Raw genomic sequence first — 23,840 nt, 5'->3', positions numbered from 1 at the left:
ATGTAATGAGCTGATCATCTGTGATTTTTCCCCTTTGAGTTTGTTTACATAGTAGATTAAGTTGATTGATTTCCATATATTAAACCATCTCTGCATCCCTGGGATGAAGCATACTTGATCATGATGCATGATCATTTTGATGTATTCTTGGATGCAGTTTGCAAAAATTTTATTGAGTATTTTTGCTTCGATGTTCATAAGGGAGATTATCTGAAGTTGTCTTTCTTTGTCAGGTCATTGTGTGGTTTAGGTATAAGCGTAATTGTGGCTTCATAGAATGAATTGGGTAGTGTTCCTTCTTTCTATTTTGTGGAATTATTTGAAGAGTATTGGTCTTAGGTCTTCTTTGAAGGACTGATAGAATTCTGGACTAAATCTATCTTGTCTTGGGCTTTTTTTGGCTGGAAGAATTTTATTGACTTCTTCTATTTCTTTAGGGGTTATGGGACTGATTAAATTATTTCCATGATCCTGATTAAACTTTGGTACCTGTTATATGTGTAGGAAATTGTACATTTCCTCCAGATTTTCCAGACTTTTTTAGTGTAGGCTTTTGTAGTAAGATATGATGAAGTTTTTCTGAGTTTCTGTTGTTATGTCTCCCTTTTCATTTCTGATGTTTTTAATTTAAGTACACTCCCTGTGCCCTCTGGTTAGTCTGGCTAAGGTTTTATCTGTCTTATTGATTTTTTCAAAGAATGAGCTCCTGGTTTGGTGATTCCTTATATAGTTCTTTTTACTTCTACTTGTTTGATTATTTTTATTGTTAGAGGTATAATTATGTTTGTGTGGCTATATTCTTTTGACTTTTCCTAGCATATAGTTTCCCTCCTCCTGTTGGAGATTTCCATCTAGTATCCTTTGTAGGCCTGGCTTTGTGAAATGATACTGTGTAAATTTGATTTTTGTCATGGAATATTTTGTTTTTTCCATCTACGGTAATTGAGAGTTTTTCAGGATATTGTAGCTCAGGCTGGAATTTGTGTTCTCTTTGGGTCAGAATGATGTCTGTTTTGGATCTTCTAGCTTGCATGGTCTCTGTTGAAAAGTCTGGTGTATCACTGATAAGTGGCTATTAGCCCAAATGCTTGAATTACCCTAGATGCCTAGAACAAATGAAACTCAAGACGGATGATCAAAATGTGAATGCTTCACTCCTTCTCTAAAAGGGGAACAAGAATACCCTTGGCAGGGAAGAGAGAGGCAAAGATTAAAACAGAGACTGAAGGAACACCCATTCAGAGCCTGCCCCACATGTGGCCCATACATATACAGCCACCCAATTAGACAAGATGGATGAAGCAAAGAAGTGGAGGCAGACAGGAAACGCATGTAGATCTCTCCTGAGAGACACAGCAAGAATACAACTAATACAGAGGCATATGCCAGCAGCAAACCACTGAACTGAGAACAGGACCCCTGTTGAAGGAATCAGAGAAAGAACTGGAAGAGCTTGAAGGGGCTCGAGACCCCACATGAACAACAATGCCAAGCAACCAGAACTTCCAGGGACTAAGCCACTACCTAAAGACTATACATGGACTGACCCTGGACTCTGACCTCATAGGTAGCAATGAATATCCTAGTAAGAGCACCAGTGGAAGGGGAAGCCCTGGGTCCTGCTAAGACTGAACCCCCAGTGAACTAGATTGTTGGGGGGAGGGCGGCAATGGGGGGAGGATGGGGAGGGGAACACCTATAAGGAAGGTGAGGGGGGAGAGGAATGTTTGCTCAGAAACCGGGAAAGGGAATAACACTCGAAATGTATATAAGAAATACTCAAGTTAATAAAAGAAGAAGAAGAAGAAGAAGAAGAAGAAGAAGAAGAAGAAGAAGAAGAAGAAGAAGAAGAAGAAGAAGAAGAAGAAGAAGAAGAAGAAGAAGAGTGTGTTATACAGGGGCTAGAAATTCCCAGGCTTAGGCCTAGACATAGTTAAAATAGAAAAAGAAATTCTCTGGGCTCAGGCAAGCCATGTATTCATACAGTGTGGTACAGCTCTCATCTCATCCCTTAATCTGAGGAAATAAAAGCATTCTTTATAATAAGATCATGCAACACTTTTTCAGTACCTGTTCTTTATCACCGTGATAACATCTAATTTCATCTGTAGTTTAAATTGCCAAAATTTCCTATTTTAAAATTGTATAACTTCTACATGTTTATCTTAAGTTGACAGACACTTCAGTTGCTTTCACACAGCAGCTAGCATGACTAATACTAAAATTTATGTCAAACCTCATTTATTTTATTTATTATAGTTCTTTGAATACAAACTTGAAAGTAGGATTACTCAATAACCTCGTAATTCCATTTTTTTCCTTTTTCGAAGAACTTGGATATTCTTTTTAAAAGTATCATTATTAACTTACGATAGCATGAACAATCTATATAGCTTTCATTTTCTATAACTTAGGCACATGTGGTATCACTCAGCATTTGACAATAGACATTTTAAAGTCATGAGGTACTATATCTCTGTAGTTTTATCCTTGCATTGATAATGATCAATGCTGGCTATTTTAATATATCTGTTACCTATTTATATTTATTTTTCTAAAATGCATGCTCAAGTTTGTGGATAATGTTTAGTCATAAATTATTTGTTTTATTTTTTCCTACATATTTTAGATGTTAGTGTCTTATTAAATACTAGAGTTGAGAATATTTCTTTCATAATTCAGAAAAAAATTTGTCTTTATCCTAACCTGTTAATTATTTCTGATGCTTTATAAAAGTTTTTCTTTGATAAAATCCTAGTTACATGTATCATTTATGTTTTGTTTGTGCTTTAGTAGCTATATTCAAAAGGTTATTGCCCAAAACAAAATTATAAGAAATTCATCCTGTATTTTTTTAGCATACTTGAAAGAACACCTTATAATTAGTGGTTTTATTATGTTTGAGTTGTTGTGGCTATCTTCTATGTAGTATGTGATAATGGTACATATCCATTATTCTATCTCCATTGTTTAAAGAGATCATTCATTCATCAGTGTGTATACTACACAAAATAAAAGTCAAGAAATAACAATTTTATTAAGATTGGAGATTTTATTTTGAAATAATTTCAATCAAAAATATAAAACAAATTAGGCATAAACTATATTATTTTCATAAATGAAAACGAGTAAGACATAAATAAATGAAAAGAATCTATAAATGTAGAACACTTAATATTATTAGACCATTAATACTACACAATATAATACATCTAATTTCCCATGTTGTTTTCATATTTGTACATGGGAGTGGGTGCACAAAGAGAGAGATAGAGGAAATAGAGTAATAAAAAGAAAGACTTAAAATAGATGGACACAGATATATATCATAAAAGTGTACATATTCAGAAAATTCCCAATATGTCAAAAGAAATTGAACAATCAAATTCTGCTGCTCTGCTAAAGGAATGTAGCAATAAAGTGACTCACCTACATTCTGCTATACTCATAGAGAGCAGCCATCATCCTTGCTCAGCCATCATCCAGAGATGCTTCCTCCTGCAGCATATGGGGACAAATACAGAAATCCACAACCACACAATATGCAGAGAGTAAGAGACCATGAAAGAGAGTCCTAAAAGACATGTCTTCATCAAACCTCTCCCTTCAGTGCTTAGAGAAATCTACATCTGATGAGAGAGAAAGAGTGTAACAGCCAGAGGGGATGTAGAACACTGAGTAATCAAGGTCATATAGATACAAAAAGGCTGGGGTATACATGAACTAACGAAGAAGCATATAGGAGATCTGAAGGGGTCTCCACCAAATGGACATTTAGAGAAGAAAGAAGAAGTAGATACATGGTCCTATCCCTTAATCCAAAGTAGTCGCTAATTGATAGCCAACTGTTAGTTTTCTTACAGGGATTTTCTTTGGGAAAACAAATCATTCTTCAGGGTAGGTCTCAGTTTTAGTTTTGTCTTATATTGCTAAGTCAGGATTTTAGTTTTTGCATTTAAGTTTATTATTTTTTTGTTTTTTAACCTTATAGCTGCTGTGAATATGAATTATGATTTCCTGCTTTGGGTTTCTATGTGATTACTCTGCATACTTGTGTCGATGTCATTATGGGTTTCTTGGGCTTTCTATTTTTTGGATCTTTTTCTTATTTGGGAGATTTGGGAGATGTGTATTATAGTTTGTGTGTTTTTTATCTCACTATTCTTATTTTATTTCTTTATTAATTTGATGCATATTTGTTTTCTAGTGAGAGAAAAGAGTGTGGGTCCATATGAAGTGGGAAGTACATTCTATGAAGCCTCAGTTATGTTTATAACTAAAACTCACAAAGACCCAACAAAGAGAGTGCTTCAGACCAATTTCCCTTATGAATATCAATGGAAAATACTCAATAAAATTCTCACAAAATGAATCCAAGAACACATCAAAAAGATAGTTCATCACAATCAAGTAGGCTTCACCCAGGGGATGAAGGGATGGATCAATTTATGGAAATTCGTCAAAGTAATCCACAATATAAACAAACTCAAAAAAAACCCACATGATTATTTCATCAGATGATGAAAGGAATTGACAAACTTCAACCCCTCTTCATGTTAAAAAGTCTTGGAAAGATGTGGAATTAAAGATCCACACCTAAACATACTAAAAGAAATATATGGCAAACCAGTAGCCAACATCAACTAAATGGTGAGAAATTTGAAGTAATCCCACTAAAATCAGGGACTAGACAAGTCTGCCCACTCTCTCCCTTGCTATTAAACATAAAACTTGACGTTCTAGTCAGTACAATTAGAGAAAAAAATTAGGTGAAAGGGATACAAATTAGAAAGGAAGAAGTCAAAATATCACTATTTGCAGATGATATGATTGTATACTTTAGTGACACCAAAAATTCCACCAGAGAATCCCTGAACCTGATAAATAACTTCAGCAAAGTGGTTAGATATAAAATTAACTCAAAAAAACCAATATCCTTCTTCTAGTCAAAGGATAAACATATTGAGAAAGAAATTAGGAAAACAACACCCTTCACAATAGTCACAAAAAATCTGAAATATAAAATATCTTGTTGTGACTCTAACCAAGCAAGTGAAAAATCTGTATGACAAGAACTTCAAGTCTCTGAAGAAATAAATCAAAGACTTCAGAAGATGGAAAGATCTCTCAGGCTCATGGATAGGCAGGATTAAAATAGAAAAATTGTCATTGTGCTAAAAGCAATCTACATATTTAATGCAATCCCCATCAAAATTCCAACTCAATTCTTCATAGAATTAGGAAGAGCAATTTGCAAATTCATTTGGAATAACCAAAAACCAAGGGTAGCAAAATAAACTATTCTCAACAATAAAAGAACTTCTGGGTGAATCACCATCCCTGGCCTCAAGCTATATTATACAGCAATAGTGATAAAATCTGTATGATATTGGTACAGAGACAGCCAGGTAAATCAATAAAATACAATTGAAGACCTAGAAATGGACCCACACACCTATGGTCACTTGATCTTTGACAAAGGAGCTAAAAACCATCCTGTGGGGGAAAAAAAAAGGTAGATTTTCAGTAAATTGTGCTGGTTCAACTGGCGGTCAACATGTAGAAAAGTGCAAATTGATCCATTCTTATCTACTTCCACAAAGCTCAAGTCCAAGTGGATTAAACACCACCAAATAAAAGCATTTACACTGAGTCTAATAGAAGAAAAAGTGTGAAAGAGCCTTAATCACATTGGCACAGTGGAAATTTTAGAGCAGAAAACCAATGGCTTGTGTTCTAACATCAACAATCGACAAAGGGAGCCTTATAAAATTGAAATGCTTCTGTAAGTCAAAAGACACTATCAATCACACAAAACAGCAACCAACAGATTAGGTAAAGATTTTTACCAATCCTAAATCCAATAGAGGGCTAATATCCAATATATACAAAAAATTCAACATCCTTAGTCATCAATGAAATGCAAATCAAAACAACCCTTAGATTCCACCTCACACCATTCAGTATGGTACAATTAAAATCTCATTTGAAAGAATCTGGCTAGGATGTAGAGAGAGAGGAACACTCCTCCATTGTTGGTGGGCTGGCAAGCTGGTATAACCACTTTGGAAATCAGTCTGGTAGGTCCTCAGAAAATTGGATATAGTACTAACTAGGGACTCAACTATATCACTCCTGGGCATATACCCAAAAGATAATCTAACATATAACAAGGACACATGCTACACTATGTTCATAGCAGCCTTATTTATTATACCCAGAAGCTGGAAAGAACCCAGATGTCTCTCAAAAGAGGAATGGATACAGAAAAGGTGGTGCATTTATGCCATGGAATACTACTCGCAATTAAAAACAATGACTTCATAAAATAATTAGGCAAATGGATGGAACTAGAAAATATTATCCTGAGTGAGGTAACCCAGTCACAAAAGAACACACATGGTATGCACTCACTGATAAATGGATATTAGGCAAAAGCTCAGAATACCCATGATACAACTTGCAGACCATGTGAATTGAAGCTCAGGAAGAAGGAAGACCAAAGTGTGGATCCTTCAGTCCTACTTAGAACGGTGGACAAAACAATCATGGGGGGTAGAAGGTGAGAGGTACTTGCTAGGAAAAGAGGAAGGGAAGGAGAAAAAAGGGGTATTACATGTATTGAATGCTTTACCTTACAAGTATATCTTTTTCTATGTGCTTGAATAATTCCTAAATATAAATGGAAAGTAGCACTTGATGCTGTGGAAGTGATTGGATTAGCTGTGGTTGGGAGCCAACATTTTGGTGCTATGACTGAAAATATTTCTTTGAGAGAAAAAGTTTTCTTAACTGCTTAACCATCTCTCCATTCCTAGTAATGCCTTTATTATTTAATAAATCTCTTTAAAATTGGTCTAGGTAGGGTTTCAGTCTCTTTTTGACTCAATCAAAACAGGTTATATTTTTTTCAGTGTTTATCTAGTTTTTTAAAAATTTTCAGTATCATGACAAATATTGAACACAATAGTTTGAATTATAACTTTTAATTGTGTGGTATTTGCTGCAATTTTTTCATTTAAATTATTAACATATCATTAAGATATTCTGTACATTTTTAGCTAGCATTTGGTATTTTCTAGTACCCTGAAATCTTACACATAATTAATCAGAAAGAGAACTCATGAAAAAGAAGCATTAATTAATAAAAATAATTGCTAAAACTCAGTTGACTTTTGTAGCATATACATATAAAACCTTGGTTTGAAATTATACAAATATAAGAGTATTGTGTGCCCTAAAGAAGAATGTAAACAATAAGCTTTCTATTTACAATGAATGCTTCTTTAGTTAATTGTTCATATATATCCAGAAGTTAATCAGTTCAGTTTACGAACAGGCAATTGCCTATAGGTAGGTCATTATAAAGCTCTGTACATGATGTGAATAAGAAGTAGGCTCAAATCCATTTATAACCTCAGAGATAAATAAAATGAGAATATTGATTTGTCTCATAAAATCCATGATGAAATTTGTCAATATCCCTTGGCATAGTAATGTTGGGAAATGTTTTATTGAGCAACAACAAAAAATAAACTTGTTTCTTTGATTAGAATAAAAATCTATAAAGCTGTTTTTACTTATCTGACTATGACTCATAAAACACATAATAATAATGAAACAACACATAATATAAAAATGTGTGATACCTTACAAATATAGTTTTTAGTTAGAACATGACTTTTAAGGAGATTAGTTTCTCTATTTTTCCACATGTGTTATTTTATTTTCTTTATCCATTATTTTCATTTCATCTACTTTTACCCTAATTATCTGTATTTCATAATTCTAACTTTGATCACAAATGATCAGTCATTAAGATTTACTATTTAAAGTTAGGGAGAGTCTGAACAGGTAAAAGTATTTGTCTAATGACCTGAGTTTGAAACTCCAGTGCACACAAAAGCCACATAGTTAGGAAAAGTATCTATAAAGCTACTATTACTCTCGGAAGAATGGAACCAAAGGCTTCTCTACAAACTTTTGGGTCACCGAACAGCATATACTGTGGATTAACAAAAAGAAGCTATATTACAAATAAGGTAGATACTGACAACTAATACCCAAGGTTTTCCTATGACATCCCCTCATGTGATATGGTACAGATATGTTCCCATTCAAACACACCCATATAGGTATACACACATATTACCAATATACAGATGAGTGCATTTTCTTCAGTGAGCAAAAGATATGCTTGTTAAGATTATATACATAGTGATTAACTCCCATATACAAGTATTGGGGTCATATTAATGGAACAGATAAATCACTTCCTCTTGAAGTCATTTAACCAAACTCTAATACAGATTTGAATTCGCTACTTTATACTCTCTGCACTTTCGAATATCTTCCTGTCTATTACATAAGTATGAAGAACCCTTTTTTTTAAATCTATTGGCTTTTGTGTCTCTGTCTATCGCTTTATGTATGAATGCACCTTTTATGTATTCTATCGCTGTATGCGTGTCTGACTGTTGTGTTACTGTGTGTGTCCATTCTTTTCTGTCCCTTACAAAGGAATTCAATTTGTCATTATTGAACAGCACAGAAAGTATCACACTGAGAAGGATCTGGAAAGTTTACAGAAATCTTAACAGAGTTTTGCAAAATTTTAGTTATTGGCTCCCACTGATTCCAACTGATCCAATAAACAAACAGTGCTACAAATATCATTGTTTATGAACAATTATTTCTAAATGGAAGTTTTCAGCCTTTGTTGTGGATTTTAGGAGCTTGTTTTGAACATCTGCACTTGCATCTTTCAGCAAATGATACATATACATTGTTATGGGTCAGAAGCATGGAACAATACATACAGTAACATTCCAACTATGCAGTTGTTTAGGTTGTTAAACATGATTATGATTACATGGAGAATCCTAAGTAAGTAAGGCTGGTTATAACATAGATCTCTTAAAGACAGGTTAAGCAAACAGGATAAGTAGACAGTAGGCTACCAGGCTAAATCTTAAGTGGCTTCAAGATTTATTATTATCTCTGGCTGAGAGATCCATCAAAAGCTCCAGACTCCTAGAATGTAAGAAACATTTTCATACTATTGCAACACCACAGTTAGTATAAAGGAAAACTATAATGAGCTTTTTTTTAGGTAAGTGTTATAAAGTCATAATAAAATATCAATTATTTCTAAGGTACCATCATAAAGAATTCATATGTTATCTATCTGCTTCTTATTCATTCACCAACGGTGAAACAGCAAATTTTCTTTCCAAACATGCTTAAATCCTATATCACAATTTATGATAGCCAACCCTATGAAGTATATAGAAATAAATGGGATGACTCATTTAAATAATCTTTTTTGAATTATTTTTTTAAATTTTTTTTATTAACTTGAGTATTTCTTATATACATTTCGAGTGTTATTCCCTTTCCCGGTTTCCGGGCAAACATCCCCCTCCCCCGCTCCCCTTCCTTATGGGTGTTCCCCTCCCAACCCTCCCCCCATTGCCGCCCTCCGCCCAACAGTCTAGTTCACTGGGGGTTCAGTCTTAGCAGGACCCAGGGCTTCCCCTTCCACTGGTGCTCTTACTAGGATATTCATTGCTACCTATGAGGTCAGAGTCCAGGGTCAGTCCATGTAGAGTCTTTAGGTAGTGGCTTAGTCCCTGGAAGCTCAGGTTGCTTGGCATTGTTGTACATATGGGGCCTTGAGCCCCTTCAAGCTCTTCCAGTTCTTTCTCTGATTCCTTCAACGGGGGACCTATTCTCAGTTCAGTGGTTTGCTGCTGGCATTCGCCTCTGTATTTGCTATATTCTGGCTGTGTCTCTCAGGAGCGATCTACATCCGGCTCCTGTGGGTCTGCACTTCTTTGCTTCGTCCATCTTGTCTAATTGGGTGGCTGTATATGTATGGGCCACATGTGGGGCAGGCTCTGAATGGGTGTTCCTTCAGTCTCTGTTTTAATCTTTGCCTCTCCCTTCCCTGCCAAGGGTATTCTTTTTCCTCATTTAAAGAAGGAGTGAAGCATTCACATTTTGATCATCCGTCTTGAGTTTCGTTTGTTCTAGGGATCTAGGGTAATTCAAGCATTTGGGCTAATAGCCACTTATCAATGAGTGCATACCATGTATGTCTTTCTGTGATTGGGTTAGCTCACTCAGGATGATATTTTCCAGTACCAACCATTTGCCTACGAATTTCATAAACTCGTTGTTTTTGATAGCTGAGTAATATTCCATTGTGTAGATGTACCACATTTTCTGTATCCATTCCTCTGTTGAAGGGCATCTGGGTTCTTTCCAGTTTCTGGCTATTATAAATAAGGCTGCGATGAACATAGTGGAGCACGTGTCTTTTTTATATGTTGGGGCATCTTTTGGGTATATGCCCAAAAGAGGTATAGCTGGATCCTCAGGCAGTTCAATGTCCAATTTTCTGAGGAACCTCCAGACTGATTTCCAGAATGGTTTTACCAGTCTGTAATCCCACCAACAATGGAGGAGTGTTCCTCTTTCTCCACATCCTCGCCAGCATCTGCTGTGACCTGAGTTTTTGATCTTAGCGATTCTCACTGGTGTGAGGTGAAATCTCAGGGTTGTTTTGATTTGCACTTCCCTTATGACTAAAGATATTGAACATTTCTTTAGGTGTTTCTCAGCCATTCGGCATTCCTCAGCTTTGAATTGCTTGTTTAGCTCTGAACCCCATTTTCTAATAGGGTTATTTGTTTCCCTGCGGTCTAACTTCTTGAGTTCTTTGTATATTTTGGATATAAGGCCTCTATCTGTTGTAGGATTGGTAAAGATCTTTTCCCAATCTGTTGGTTGCCGTTTTGTCCTAACCACAGAGTCCTTGGCCTTACAGAAGCTTTGCAGTTTTATGAGATCCCATTTGTCAATTCTTGATCTTAGAGCATAAGCCATTGGTGTTTTGTTCAGGAAATTTTTTCCAGGGCCAAGTGTCCCAGATGCTTCCCTAGTTTTTCTTCTATTAGTTTGAGTGTGTCTGGTTTGATGTGGAGGTCCTTGATCCACTTGGACTTAAGCTTTGTACAGGGTGATAAGCATGGATCGATCTGCATTCTTCTACATGTTGACCTCCAGTTGAACCAGCACCATTTGCTGAAAATGCTATCTTTTTTCCATTGGATGGTTTTGGCTCCTTTGTCAAAAATCAAGTGACCATAGGTGTATGGGTTCATTTCTGGGTCTTCAATTCTATTCCATTGGTCTATCTGTCTGTCTCTGTACCAATACCATGCAGTTTTTATCAATATTGCTCTGTAATACTGCTTGAGTTCAGGGATAGTGATTCCCCCTGAAGTCCTTTTATTGTTGAGGATAGCTTTAGCTATCCTGGGTTTTTTGTTATTCCAGATGAATTTGCAAATTGTTCTGTCTAACTCTTTGAAGAATTGGATTGGTATTTTGATGGGGATTGCATTGAATCTGTAGATTGCTTTTGGTAAAATGGCCATTTTTATCATATTAATCCTGCCAATCCATGAGCATGGGAGATCTTTCCATCTTCTGAGGTCTTCTTCAATTTCTTTCCTCAGTGTCTTGAAGTTCTTATTGTACAGATCTTTTACTTGCTTGGTTAAAGTCACACCGAGGTACTTTATATTATTTTGGTCTGTTATGAAGGGTGTTGGTTCCCTAATTTCTTTCTCGGCTTGTTTCTCTTTTGTATAGAGGAAGGTAACTGATTTATGTGAGTTAATTTTATACCCAGCCACTTTCCTGAAGTTGTTTATCAGCTTTAGTAGTTCTCTGGTGGAACTTTTGGGATCACTTAAATATACTATTATATCATCTGCAAATAGTGATATTTTGACCTCTTCTTGTCCGATCTGTATCCCTGTGATCTCCTTTTGTTGTCTGATTGCTCTGGCTAGAACTTCAAGAACTATATTGAATAAGTAGGGAGAGAGTGGGCAGCCTTGTCTAGTCCCTGATTTTAGTGGGATTGCTTCAAGTTTCTCTCCATTTAGTTTAATGTTAGCAACTGGTTTGCTGTATATGGCTTTTACTATGTTTAGGTATGGGCCTTGAATTCCTATTCTTTCCAGGACTTTTATCATGAAGGGGTGTTGAATTTTGTCAAATGCTTTCTCAGCATCTAATGAAATGATCATGTGGTTCTGTTCTTTCAGTTTGTTTATATAGTGGATCACGTTGATGGTTTTCCGTATATTAAACCATCCCTGCATGCCTGGGATGAAGCCTACTTGATCATGGTGGATGATTGTTTTGATGTGCTCTTGAATTCGGTTTGCCAGAATTTTATTGAGTATTTTTGCGTCGATATTCATAAGGGAAATTAGTCTAATGTTCTCTTTCTTTGTTGTGTCTTTGTGTGGTTTAGGTATAAGAGTAATTGTGGCTTCATAGAAGGAATTCGGTAGTGATCCATCTGTTTCAATTTTGTGGAATAGTTTGGATAATATTGGTATGAGGTCTTCTATGAAGGTTTGATAGAATTCTGCACTAAACCCGTCTGGACCTGGGCTCTTTTTGGTTGGGAGACCTTTAATGACTGCTTCTATTTCCTTAGGAGTTATGGGGTTGTTTAACTGGTTTATCTGTTCCTGATTTAACTTCGATACCTGGTATCTGTCTAGGAAATTGTCCATTTCCTGAAGATTTTCAAGTTTGTTGAATATAGGTTTTTATAGTAAGATCTCATGATTTTTTGAATTTCCTCTGAATCTGTAGTTATGTCTCCCTTTTCATTTCTGATTTTGTTAATTTGGACGCACTCTCTGTGTCCTCTCATTAGTCTGGCTAAGAGTTTATCTATCTTGTTGATTTTCTCAAAGAACCAACTTTTGGTTCTGTTGATTCTTTCTATGGTCTTTTTGTTTCTACTTGGTAGATTTCAGCTCTGAGTTTGATTATTTCCTGCCTTCTACTCCTCCTGGGTGTATATGCTTCTTTTTGTTCGAGAGCTTTTAGGTGTGCTGTCAAGCTGCTGACATATGCTCTTTCCTGTTTTTTTCTGCAGGCACGTAGCGCTATGAGTTTTCCTCTTAGCATAGCTTTCATTGTGTTCCATAAGTTTGGGTATGTTGTACCTTCCTTTTCATTAAATTCTAAAAGGTTTTTAATTTCTTTCTTTATTTCTTCCTTGACCAGGTTATCATTGAGTGGAGCATTGTTCAATTTCCACGTATATGTGGGCATTCTTCCCTTATTGTTATTGAAGACCAGTTTTAGGCCATGGTGGTCCGATAGCACGCATGGGATTATTTCTATCTTTCTGGACCTGTTGAGGCCCGTTTTTTGACCAATTATATGGTCAATTTTGGAGAAATTACCATGAGGAGCTGAGAAGAAGGTATATCCTTTTGCTTTAGGATAGAATGTTCTATAAATATCCGTTAAGTCCATTTGGCTCATGACTTCTCTTAGTCTGTCGACATCTCTGTTTAATTTCTGTTTCCATGATCTGTCCATTGATGAGAGTGGGGTGTTGAAAGCTCCCACTATTATTGTGTGAGGTGCAATGTGTGTTTTGAGCTTTAGTAAGGTTTCTTTTACGTACGTAGGTGCCCTTTTATTTGGGGCATAGATATTTAGGATTGAGAGTTCATCTTGGTGGATTTTTCCTTTGATAAATATGAAGTGTCCTCCATGGAATATTACTCAGCTATCAAAAACAACGAGTTTATGAAATTCGTAGGCAAATGGTTGGAACTGGAAAATATCATCCTGAGTGAGCTAACCCAATCACAGAAAGACATACATGGTATGCACTCATTGATAAGTGGCTATTAGCCCAAATGCTTGAATTACCCTAGATCCCTAGAACAAACGAAACTCAAGACGGATGATCAAAATGTGAATGCTTCACTACTTCTTTAAATGAGGAAAAAGAATACCCTTGGCTGGGAAGGGAGAGGCAAAGATTAAAACAGAGACTGAAGGAACACCCATTCGGAGCCTGCCCCACAGGTGGCCCATACATATACAGCCACCCAATTGGACAAGATGGATGAAGCAAAGAAGTGCAGACCTACAGGAGCCGGATGTAGATCGCTCCTTAGAGACACAGCCAGAATACAGCAAATACAGAGGCGAATGCCAGCAGCAAACCACTGAACTGAGAATAGGTCCCCCGTTCAAGGAATCAGAGAAAGAACTGGAAGAGCTTGAAGGGGCTCGAGACCCCAAAAGTACAACAATGCCAAGCAACCAGAGCTTCCAGGGACTAAGCCACTACCTAAATACTATACATGGACTGACCCTGGACTCTGACCCCATAGGTAGCAATGAATATCCTAGTAAGAGCACCAGTGGAAGGGGAAGCCCTGGGTCCTGCTAAGACTCAACCCCCAGTGAACTAGACTATGGGGGGAGGGTGGCAATGGGGGGAGGGTTGGGAGGGGGACACCCATAAGGAAGGGGAGGGGGGAGGGGGATGTTTGCCCGGAAACCGGGAAAGGGAATGACACTTGAAATGTATATAAGAAATACTCAAGTTAATAAAAAACAATAATAATAAAAAAAAACAAGCTTAAAATTCGTGGAAGCATAAATCATGCTAGATTAAAAAAAATATGAATTGTCCTTCCTTATCTTTTTTGATGACTTTTAGTTGAAAATTTATTTTATTTGATATTAGAATGGCTACTCCAGCTTGCTTCTTCTGACCATTTGCTTGGAAAGTTGTTTTCCAGCCTTTCACTCTGAGGTAGTGTCTGTCTTTGGCTCTGAGGTGTGTTTCCTGTAGGCAGCAGAATGCAGGGTCCTCGTTGCATATCCAGTTTGTTAATCTATGTCTTTTTATTGGGGAGTTGAGGCCATTGATGTTGAGAGATATTAAGGAATAGTTTATATTGCTTCTCGTTATATTCATATTTGGATGTGAGGTTATGTTTGTGTGCTTTTTTTGTTTGTTTTGTTGCCAAGACGATTAGTTTCTTGTTTCATCTGGGGTATAGCTTGCCTCCTTATTTTGGGCTTTACCATTTATTATCCTTTGTAGTGCTGGATTTGTAGAAAGATATTGTGTAAATTTGGTTTTGTCATGGAATATCTTGGTTTCTCCATCTATGTTAATTGAGAGTTTTGCAGGATACAGTAACTTGGGCTGGCATTTGTGTTCTCTTAGGGTCTGTATGACATCAGTCCAGGATCTTCTGGCCTTCATAGTTTCTGGCGAGAAGTCTGGTGTGATTCTGATAGGTCTGCTTTTATATGTTACTTGACCTTTTTCCCTTACTGCTTTTAATATTCTTTCTTTATTTTGTGCGTTTTGTGTTTCAACAATTATGTGACGGGAGGTGCCTCTTTTCTGGTCCAGTCTATTTGGAGTTCTGTAGGCTTCTTGTATGTCTATGGGTATCTCTTTTTTTAGGTTAGGGAAGTTTTCTTCTATGATTTTGTTGAAGATATTTACTGGTCCTTTGAGCTGGGAGTCTTCACTCTCTTCTATACCTATTATCCTTAGGTTTGATCTTCTCATTGAATCCTGGATTTCCTGTATGTTTTGGACCAGTAGCTTTTTCTGCTTTACATTATCTTTGACAGTTGAGTCAATGATTTCTATGGAATCTTCTGCTCCTGAGATTCTCTCTTCCATCTGTTGTATTCTGTTGGTGAAGCTTGTATCTACAGCTCCTTGTCTCTTCTTTTGGTTTTCTATATCCAGGGTTGTTTCCATGTGTTCTTTCTTGATTGCTTCTATTTCCATTTTTAATTTCTTCAACTGTTTGATTGTGTTTTCCTGGAATACTTTCAGGGATTTTTGCGTTTCCTCTCTGTAGGCTTCTACTTGTTCTCTAAGGGAGTTCTTCATGTCTTTCTTGAAGTCCTCCAGCATCATGATCAAATATGGTTTTGAAACTAGATCTTGCTTTTCTGGTGTGTTTGGATATTCCATGTTTGTTTTGATGGGAGAATTGGGCTCTGATGGTGCCATGTAGTCTTGGTTTCTGTTGCTTGGGTTCCTGCGCTTGCCTCTCGCCATCAGATTATCTCTAGTGTTGCTTTGTTCTGCTATTTCTGACAGTGGCTAGACTGTCCTATAAGCCTGTGTGTCAGGAGTGCTGTAGACCTGTTTTCCTGTTTTCTTTCAGCCTGTGGTCCCAAGGCTCAAGTTTGCTCGCGAGGTGCTGCCCACGAGCTCTCTGCAGCGGCAGCAACCAGGAAGATCTAGGCCGCCGTTTCCGGGAGTTTCAGTGCACCAGGGTTCCAGATGGCCTTTGGTGTTTTCCTCTGGCGTCCGAGATGTGTGTGCAGAGAGCAGTCTCTTCTGGTTTCCCAGGCTTGTCTGCCTCTCTGAAGGTTTAGCTCTCCCTCCCACGGGATTTGGGTGCAGAGAACTGTTTATCTGGTCTGTTTCCTTCAGGTTCCGGTGGTGTCTCAGGCAGGGGTCCTGCCGCTCCTGGGCCCTCCCCCACGGGAGCCCAGAGGCCTTATACAGTTTCCTCTTGGGCCAGGGATGTGGGCAGGGGTGGGCAGTGTTGGTGGTCTCTTCTGCTCTGCAGCCTCAGGAGTGCCGACCTGACCAGGCGGTTGGGTCTCTCTCTCATGGGGTCTGGGAGCAGAGAGCTGCTGCAGGCTGGGATCTGCCACAGGTACCTCTTTTTTGAATTATTAAAAGATTCTTCTGCCACATTTCCTCCCACCTTTATCAGAACTGAGTATTCTGAACTATACAGGTTAACTTCCCTTTCCCCACCCATCTTTCCAGCTTAATGTATCCTCTGGGGGCATTCCAAGCTGCAATGACCAGTCTGTTATTCTAGGGAGACCTCCATTCTCTTGCCACCTCTCTACCTACCTTCATCAAACTGTCGATCCTAAAATGCATACAGGCTAGCCTCCCTTCCTCCACCCATCTCCCCTGCTCCCTTAGTCTCCTGGGGTACAACAAGCTGCCCTGAGCCGTCTGCTATCTTCACTAGACCTCCATTCCCCCAAAAAGTCTCTATCTTCATCAGACCAACAGATCCTCAACTCTACAGAACTACTAATATGGAATGCACAGTACAATGTTACACATCAGAGAACTGCCACATCAGGACAATCAAGGTTAACCTCCCTCCCAATACCTACTACAATAGGAGAACATTCAGGGACTAAAGTGCAACATATGGCTAAAGGGCCAGAGAAGATAAACAAAAGGCAGGACAATATGACAACATCAAAACACACCTACCTGACCAGAGCAAGCACCAGATATCCTAATACCACTGAAGCACACACTAACACACACACACACACACACACACACACACACAACCTAAAATTGAATACTATAAAGATGATAGGGACCATGAAATAGAAAATAAATTAATCCTTTAAATAAATACAGGAAAATAAAATGAATCAAATGACGAAAATAAATAAAACTACGCAAGATGGAAGATCTGAATATAGAAATAGAAATAATGAAGAAAACACAAACTGATGGAATTCTGAGGATGGAAAAGCTGGGGAAGAGAACAGGAATGATAGAAGCGAGCATCACCAACAGAATACATAAAATGGAAGAGAGAAACTTAGATGTAGAGGTTGCAATAGAATAAATTGATACATTGGTCAAAGAAAATGTTGAATGCAAACATAATTTCTGACACAACACATCAAGTAAATCAGAGATACCATGGTAAAACCTAACTTAAAAATAATAACTGACCAGAGCTCCCAGGGACTCCCGGTTGATCACTACTCAAAGACTTCATGGACAGACTCTTGGCTCCAGCTGCGTATATACCAAAGAATGGCCTTGTTGGGCAGCAAGGGAGGAGAAGCCCTTGGTTCTGCCAAAGCTGGACCCTCCAGTGTAGAGGAATGTCAAAGCAGGAAAGCAGGAATGGGGTGTGGTTGGGGAGGGGGAACACCCTTATAGCAGAAGGAGCTGGGGTGATGGGATAGAGGGCTTATGGACAGGAAACCGGGAAAACCAACACTCAAAATGTAAATAATAATATCCAGTAGAAATAAATTAAATAAAATTTAAAAAAGAAATAATATATGAATATAAGAAGGTGAAATGTCACATCTCCAAGGCCCAGAAAATATTTTCAACATAATCTTAGTAGAAAACTTTCCAAACCTAAAGAAAGAGATTACTATAAAAATTCAAGATGCTTATAGAACTCCAATTGGACTGGATCAAAAAAGAAAACCCTATGACCACATGATAACTAAGACACAAAATCAACAGAACAAATAATAATAATAATAATAATAATAATAATAATAATAATAATAATAAATGCCACAAGGGAAAAAGCCAGGTAACATACAAAGACAGATATATCAAAATTATATCTGACTTCTCAACAAGGACTCCAATACACACCAAAGGGTCAATCACTGTTGACGGAGAAAATATATTTTGAGATGAATATAAATTGATACAATATCTATCCAAAAATCAAGCCCTACATAAAACACATTGGAGAATTCCAATGCAAGAAGGAGAATTCCAGTGCAAAAAGGATAGCTACACCTGTGAAAAAAAAACAGGAAACAAGGAATTACATACCAGCAAAAACAAGGAAAGCATGCATGTACATACACAGACACAGACATACAGATACACACTCACACACACACACACATATACACAGACAAACACCAATGTTAAAATAGCATGAAATGTCAATCACTGGTCAGTAATATCTCTCAATGTCAATGGACTCGTTTCCCCAATAAAAAGACAAAGGCTAACAGAAGGGACACAAAACCGGGATCTATCATTCTGTTGAATACAAGAAACATACCTCAGACATAAAGATAGACATTACCTCAAAATAAAGGGCTGGACAAAATTTTCCAAGCAAATGTGCTCAAGAAGCAAGCTTCAGTAGTCATTCTAGTATTTAACAACATAGACTTTCAACCAAAATTAATCAAAAGAGACAGGCAAGGTCATTTCATACTCATCAAAGGAAATATATAGTAAGATGTATTTCAATAATGAACATGTATGCCCCAAAATAAATGGGCACCCACATTTGTAAAGAAAACATTGCTAAAAATTAAATCACGAGTTGAAACACACAAATTAATTGTGGGAGATTTCAACAGTATCACTTACTGATTGACAGGTCATCCAAACAAAAATTAAACAGAGAGAAAATGAAACAGACAGTATAAATCAATGGACCTAACAGATATATAGAGATTATTTTATTCAAACACAAAAGAATAAACCTTCTTCTTAATATCTCATAGATCCTTCTCCAAAATTGACCATATAGTCAGTTACAAAGCAAGCCTCAACAGTTATAAGTAACACAAAATAACTACTTTTATCTTATCAGATCACATGTATTAAAGCTGGACTTCAACAATAAAAACATCAGAAAGCTTACATAATCATGGAAATTGAGCAACTCTCTACTCAATAATCTCTGGGTCAGAGAAGAAATAAAGAAAGAAATTAAAAACTTTCTAGAATCCAATGAAAATGAATGCACAACAAATGGGACCCCATAAAACGGCAAAGCTTCTGTAAGGCAAAGAACACTGGCAATAGGAAAAAACAACAACCAACAAATTGGGAAAATATCTTTACCAACCTTACATCCAATAGAGGGCTAACATGTAATATATACAAAGAACTCAAGAAGTTAGACTTCAGAGAACCAAATATTACTATTAAAAATGTGGTACAGAGGTGAACGAAGAATTTTCAACTGCAGAATATTGAATGGCCGAGAACTACCTAAAGACATGTTTGACAGCCTTAGTTATCAGGGAAATGCAAATCAAAACAACGCTGAGATACCACCTCACACCAGTCAGAATGACGAAGATCAAAATCTCAGGTGACAGTAGATCCTGGCGAAAATGTGGAGAAAGAGGAACACTCCTCCATTTTTAGTGGAATTGTAATCTAGTACAACCACTCTGGAAAGCAGTTTAGAGGTTCCTCAGAAAAATTGTATACAGTACTACCTGAGGACCCAGATATACCACTCCTGGGCATAGACACAAAAGAAGTTCCAATACATAACAATGACAAATGCTACACTATGTTCCTAGCAGCCTTATTTATAATATCCAGAAGCTGGAAAGAACCAGGATGTTCTTTGACAGAGGAATAGATATAGAAAATATGGTACATTTACTCAATGGAGTATACACAGCGATTTTAAAATCAATGACTTTATGAAATTCTAAGGTAAATGTACAGAACTAGAAACTATCATCCTGAGTGAGGTAACACAGTCACAAAAGAACACACATAGTATGTACTCAGTGATAAGTGGATATTAGCACAAAAGCTCAGAATACCCAAGATTCGGAATATCCAATATAAAATGCATAGACTATATGAAAGTCAAGAAGAAGGAAGAACAAAATGTGGATGCATCAGTCCTTCTTAGGAGGGGGGATAAAATACTCATGGGAGAAATACAGGAACAAAGAGTGGGACAAAGACTGAAGGAAAGGCCATACAGAGACTACTCTACCTGGGGATCCATCCCATATGTAGCCACCAAACCCTGTCACTATTGCTGATTCCAATAAGTGCTTGCTGAACAGGATCCAGATATGGACGTCTCCTGAGAGGCACTTCCAGAGATATAAAAGTTAAGATGCTTGCATCTAACCATCAGACTGAGCAAGGGGAACCCCAATTGAGGAGTTAGAGAAAGGCCTGAAGGAGCTGAAGGGATTTGCAATCCCACAGGAAAAACAACAATATCATCCAACCAGACCTCCCAGCACTCCTCGGTACTAAACCATCAACCAAAAAGTACACATTGGAGAACCCATGGCTCCAGCTGCATATGTAGCAGAGGATGGCAGTGTTTGACTTCAATAGGGGGAAAGGCCCTTTATCCTATGAAGGTTCATTTCCCCAGTACAGGAGAATGCCAGGGTGATAAGGTGGGAGTCAGTGGGAGGAAGGGGGAGAATCCTTATAGAAGCAGGGGGGTGGAGAATGGGAGAGGGGGGACCTTGGAAAGAGGATAACATTTAAATGTAAATTCATAAACTATTCAATAAAAATAACATTTGTAAGACAGAAAAAAGTGGGGTGCAGAATTATCAACAGAGGAATCTCAAATAGATAAGAAACACTTAAAGGAATGTTCAGAGTCTATAGACATCAGGGAAATGCAAACCAAAACAACTCTGAGATTACTTCTTACAGTGGTACGAATCACTGGACCAAATGGCTAAGAACAAAAACATGAATGCATGTGACCAACCAATAACCAGGCCAACTTGAGACCCATCCCAAGGGCAAGCACTAATCCCTGACACTGTCAGTGATAACTCTGTCATGCTTGCATAGAGGAGTCTAGCATGGCTGTTTTCTGAGAGGCTTCACCTAGCAACTGACTATGGAGCAATGCAGAGACCCACGGTCAGATATTGGATGGATCATGGGGACTATGATGGAAGAGTTGAGGGAAGCATTGTAGACCCTAAAGGTGATAGGAGCTCCACAGGAAAACCAACAAAATCAACTAATCTGGACCCTTGGGGCTCATAGAGACTGAATCACCAACCAAAGAGCATACATGTGCTGGACATAGGCATCTTGCAGATATGTTGCAGATGGGTAGCTTGTTCTTCATGTTGGTCCCAGATAACAGTATTGGGGGCTATGTCAAAATCTGTTGTTCCTAATTGGGATATGTTCTATAGCTGGGCTGCTTCTTTTTGCCTCAGTGGGAGAATGTGCCTATCCTTACAGAGACTTCATGTGCCAGGGTTAGGTGATACTCAGGGAGGGTCTCCACCTTCTCAAAGGAGAATTGGGGTGGGTTGAAGGATTTTGGGAACTAGAGTTTTATTAGAACATACACATTTATTTAACTTGTATGCTAAAATACAATAAATTAGTGAAAAAATATTTCTATTGAGGAAGAGGAAGTTCTTCAAATGTATAGCTAACAGAATTTCAGTTGAAGAGATGGCTCAACTGATAGAGGGGCTGACATAAAGTCATGAGGACTTGAGTTCAGTCTCCAAATTCTATAATTTGACAAGAGAAAAAAAGATTATTGAGAATTGTCTTCAAATCACCATACATGAGGCCTGCCATGTACACATCTATAAATATATGTTCATGCATGTATATACACATGCACACATATGTAGACACTTAATATAATAAATAGAACATTAAAAGTTGCATAATAAAATGTGTATTTAAAAGTTTATTCTTTTAAAAATGCGTGCGTGGGTATTTTGCCTAAATGTGAAGGTCTGTAAATTATATGTATGTGTGATGCCCTAAAACCACAAGAAGGTGATGAATACATGGGAGATTTAAGTGACTAATAAATGCCATGTGGATGCTGAAAATCAAACTATGATATTCTGGAAAAAGATAAAGTTCTTTGACCTACTGAACCATTCCCCAGCCGTATATGCAAAGTTTTCAATTAAATACAAAGATATTGTTTTCAATATAGATTATATATTCAAAATATTTATAATTTACAAAAGTTTTAAGCACTACTAAGTTATATTTATACAGCTAAAAGAAGACCCCCCCAAAAAACCTATTTAAAATTGTCATGAAATAACTTTTATATTCAACATATATTGATTAAAATTTCTGAAGAATTTAGGTTGATATTTCTATATAATAGAGATCAAATAAAATATTAGTCTGTGACATCCTAAATAAAAATGTAAACCAAAGAATTCTACGTCCCGTAACATTTTAAGTGCTATATTAGAAGAAAACACAAATAATATATCATAATTCATTTGAACAAGAAATACAAGACTAATTCACATAAAATTTAAAAGCATATATTGACAATTGATAAATTCATAAGGAGGGTTTAAGGATAAAAATTAATTTAGTGTTACATATAAACTTGTAATAAAATATACTTGGAGTCTTCATTTGGGATTTTATTTCTGTGTAAAAACCCCATAATTAAAAAGTAAGTTGAGGGCCTGCACCTTGATCTGACCTGGTCTACAGCTCTCTATACCTAGATCCTACGAGATAGTAGGAATTTCCAACACACAGGAAAAGCAAGATTTGGAATTTAAATCACATCTTATGATGATGATAGAGGATATAAGAAGGACATAAATAACTCCCTTGAAGAAATACTGGGCAACACAGATAAAGAAGTAGAAACCCTTAAAGAGGAAACATAAACATCCCTTAAAGAATTACAGGAAAACACAACCAAGCAGGTCAAGGAGCTGAACAAAACAATCCAGGATCTATAAATGGAAATAGAAACAATAAAAACATCAAAAAGCAAGACAACCATGGAGATAGAAAACCTAGGAAAGAGATCATAAGTCAGAGACACAAGCATTACCAACAAAATATAAGAGATAGAAGAAAGAATCTCAGGTGCAGAAGATACCAGAGAAAAACTTGACACAAAACCATCAAAGAAAATGTAAAACACAAAAAGCTTCTAACCCAAAACATCCAGGAAATCCAGAACGCAATGTGAAGATCAAACATAAGCATAATAGGTATAGAAGAGAGCAAAGACTCCCAACTTAACGGACCAGTAAATATATTCAACAAAATTATAGAAGAAAACTTCTCTTAACTAAAGAAAGAGATGCCCATAAACATACAAGAAGCCTACAGAACTCCAAATACTTTGGACCAGAAAAGAAATTCTGCCCATCACATAATAGTTAAAACACCAAATGCACAAAACAAAAGAATATTAAAAGCAGTAAGGGGGGGAAAGTTCAAGTAATATATAATGGCAGACCTATCAGAATTACACCAGAACCAGAGACTATGAAAGCAAGAAGATCCTGGACAGATGTCATACAGACCCTAAGAGAACACAAATACCAGTCCAGGCTACTATATCCAGGATTACTCTCAATTAACATAGATAGAGAAATCAATAAATTCCATGGCAAAACCAAATTTACAGAATATCATTCCA

This window comes from Rattus norvegicus, chromosome X, assembly GCF_036323735.1.
Source record: "Rattus norvegicus strain BN/NHsdMcwi chromosome X, GRCr8, whole genome shotgun sequence".
In the NCBI taxonomy this organism is placed as follows: Eukaryota; Metazoa; Chordata; class Mammalia; order Rodentia; family Muridae; genus Rattus; species Rattus norvegicus.
The sequence above is the reverse complement of the archived record's forward strand: the minus strand, read 5'-3'. Positions refer to the sequence as shown.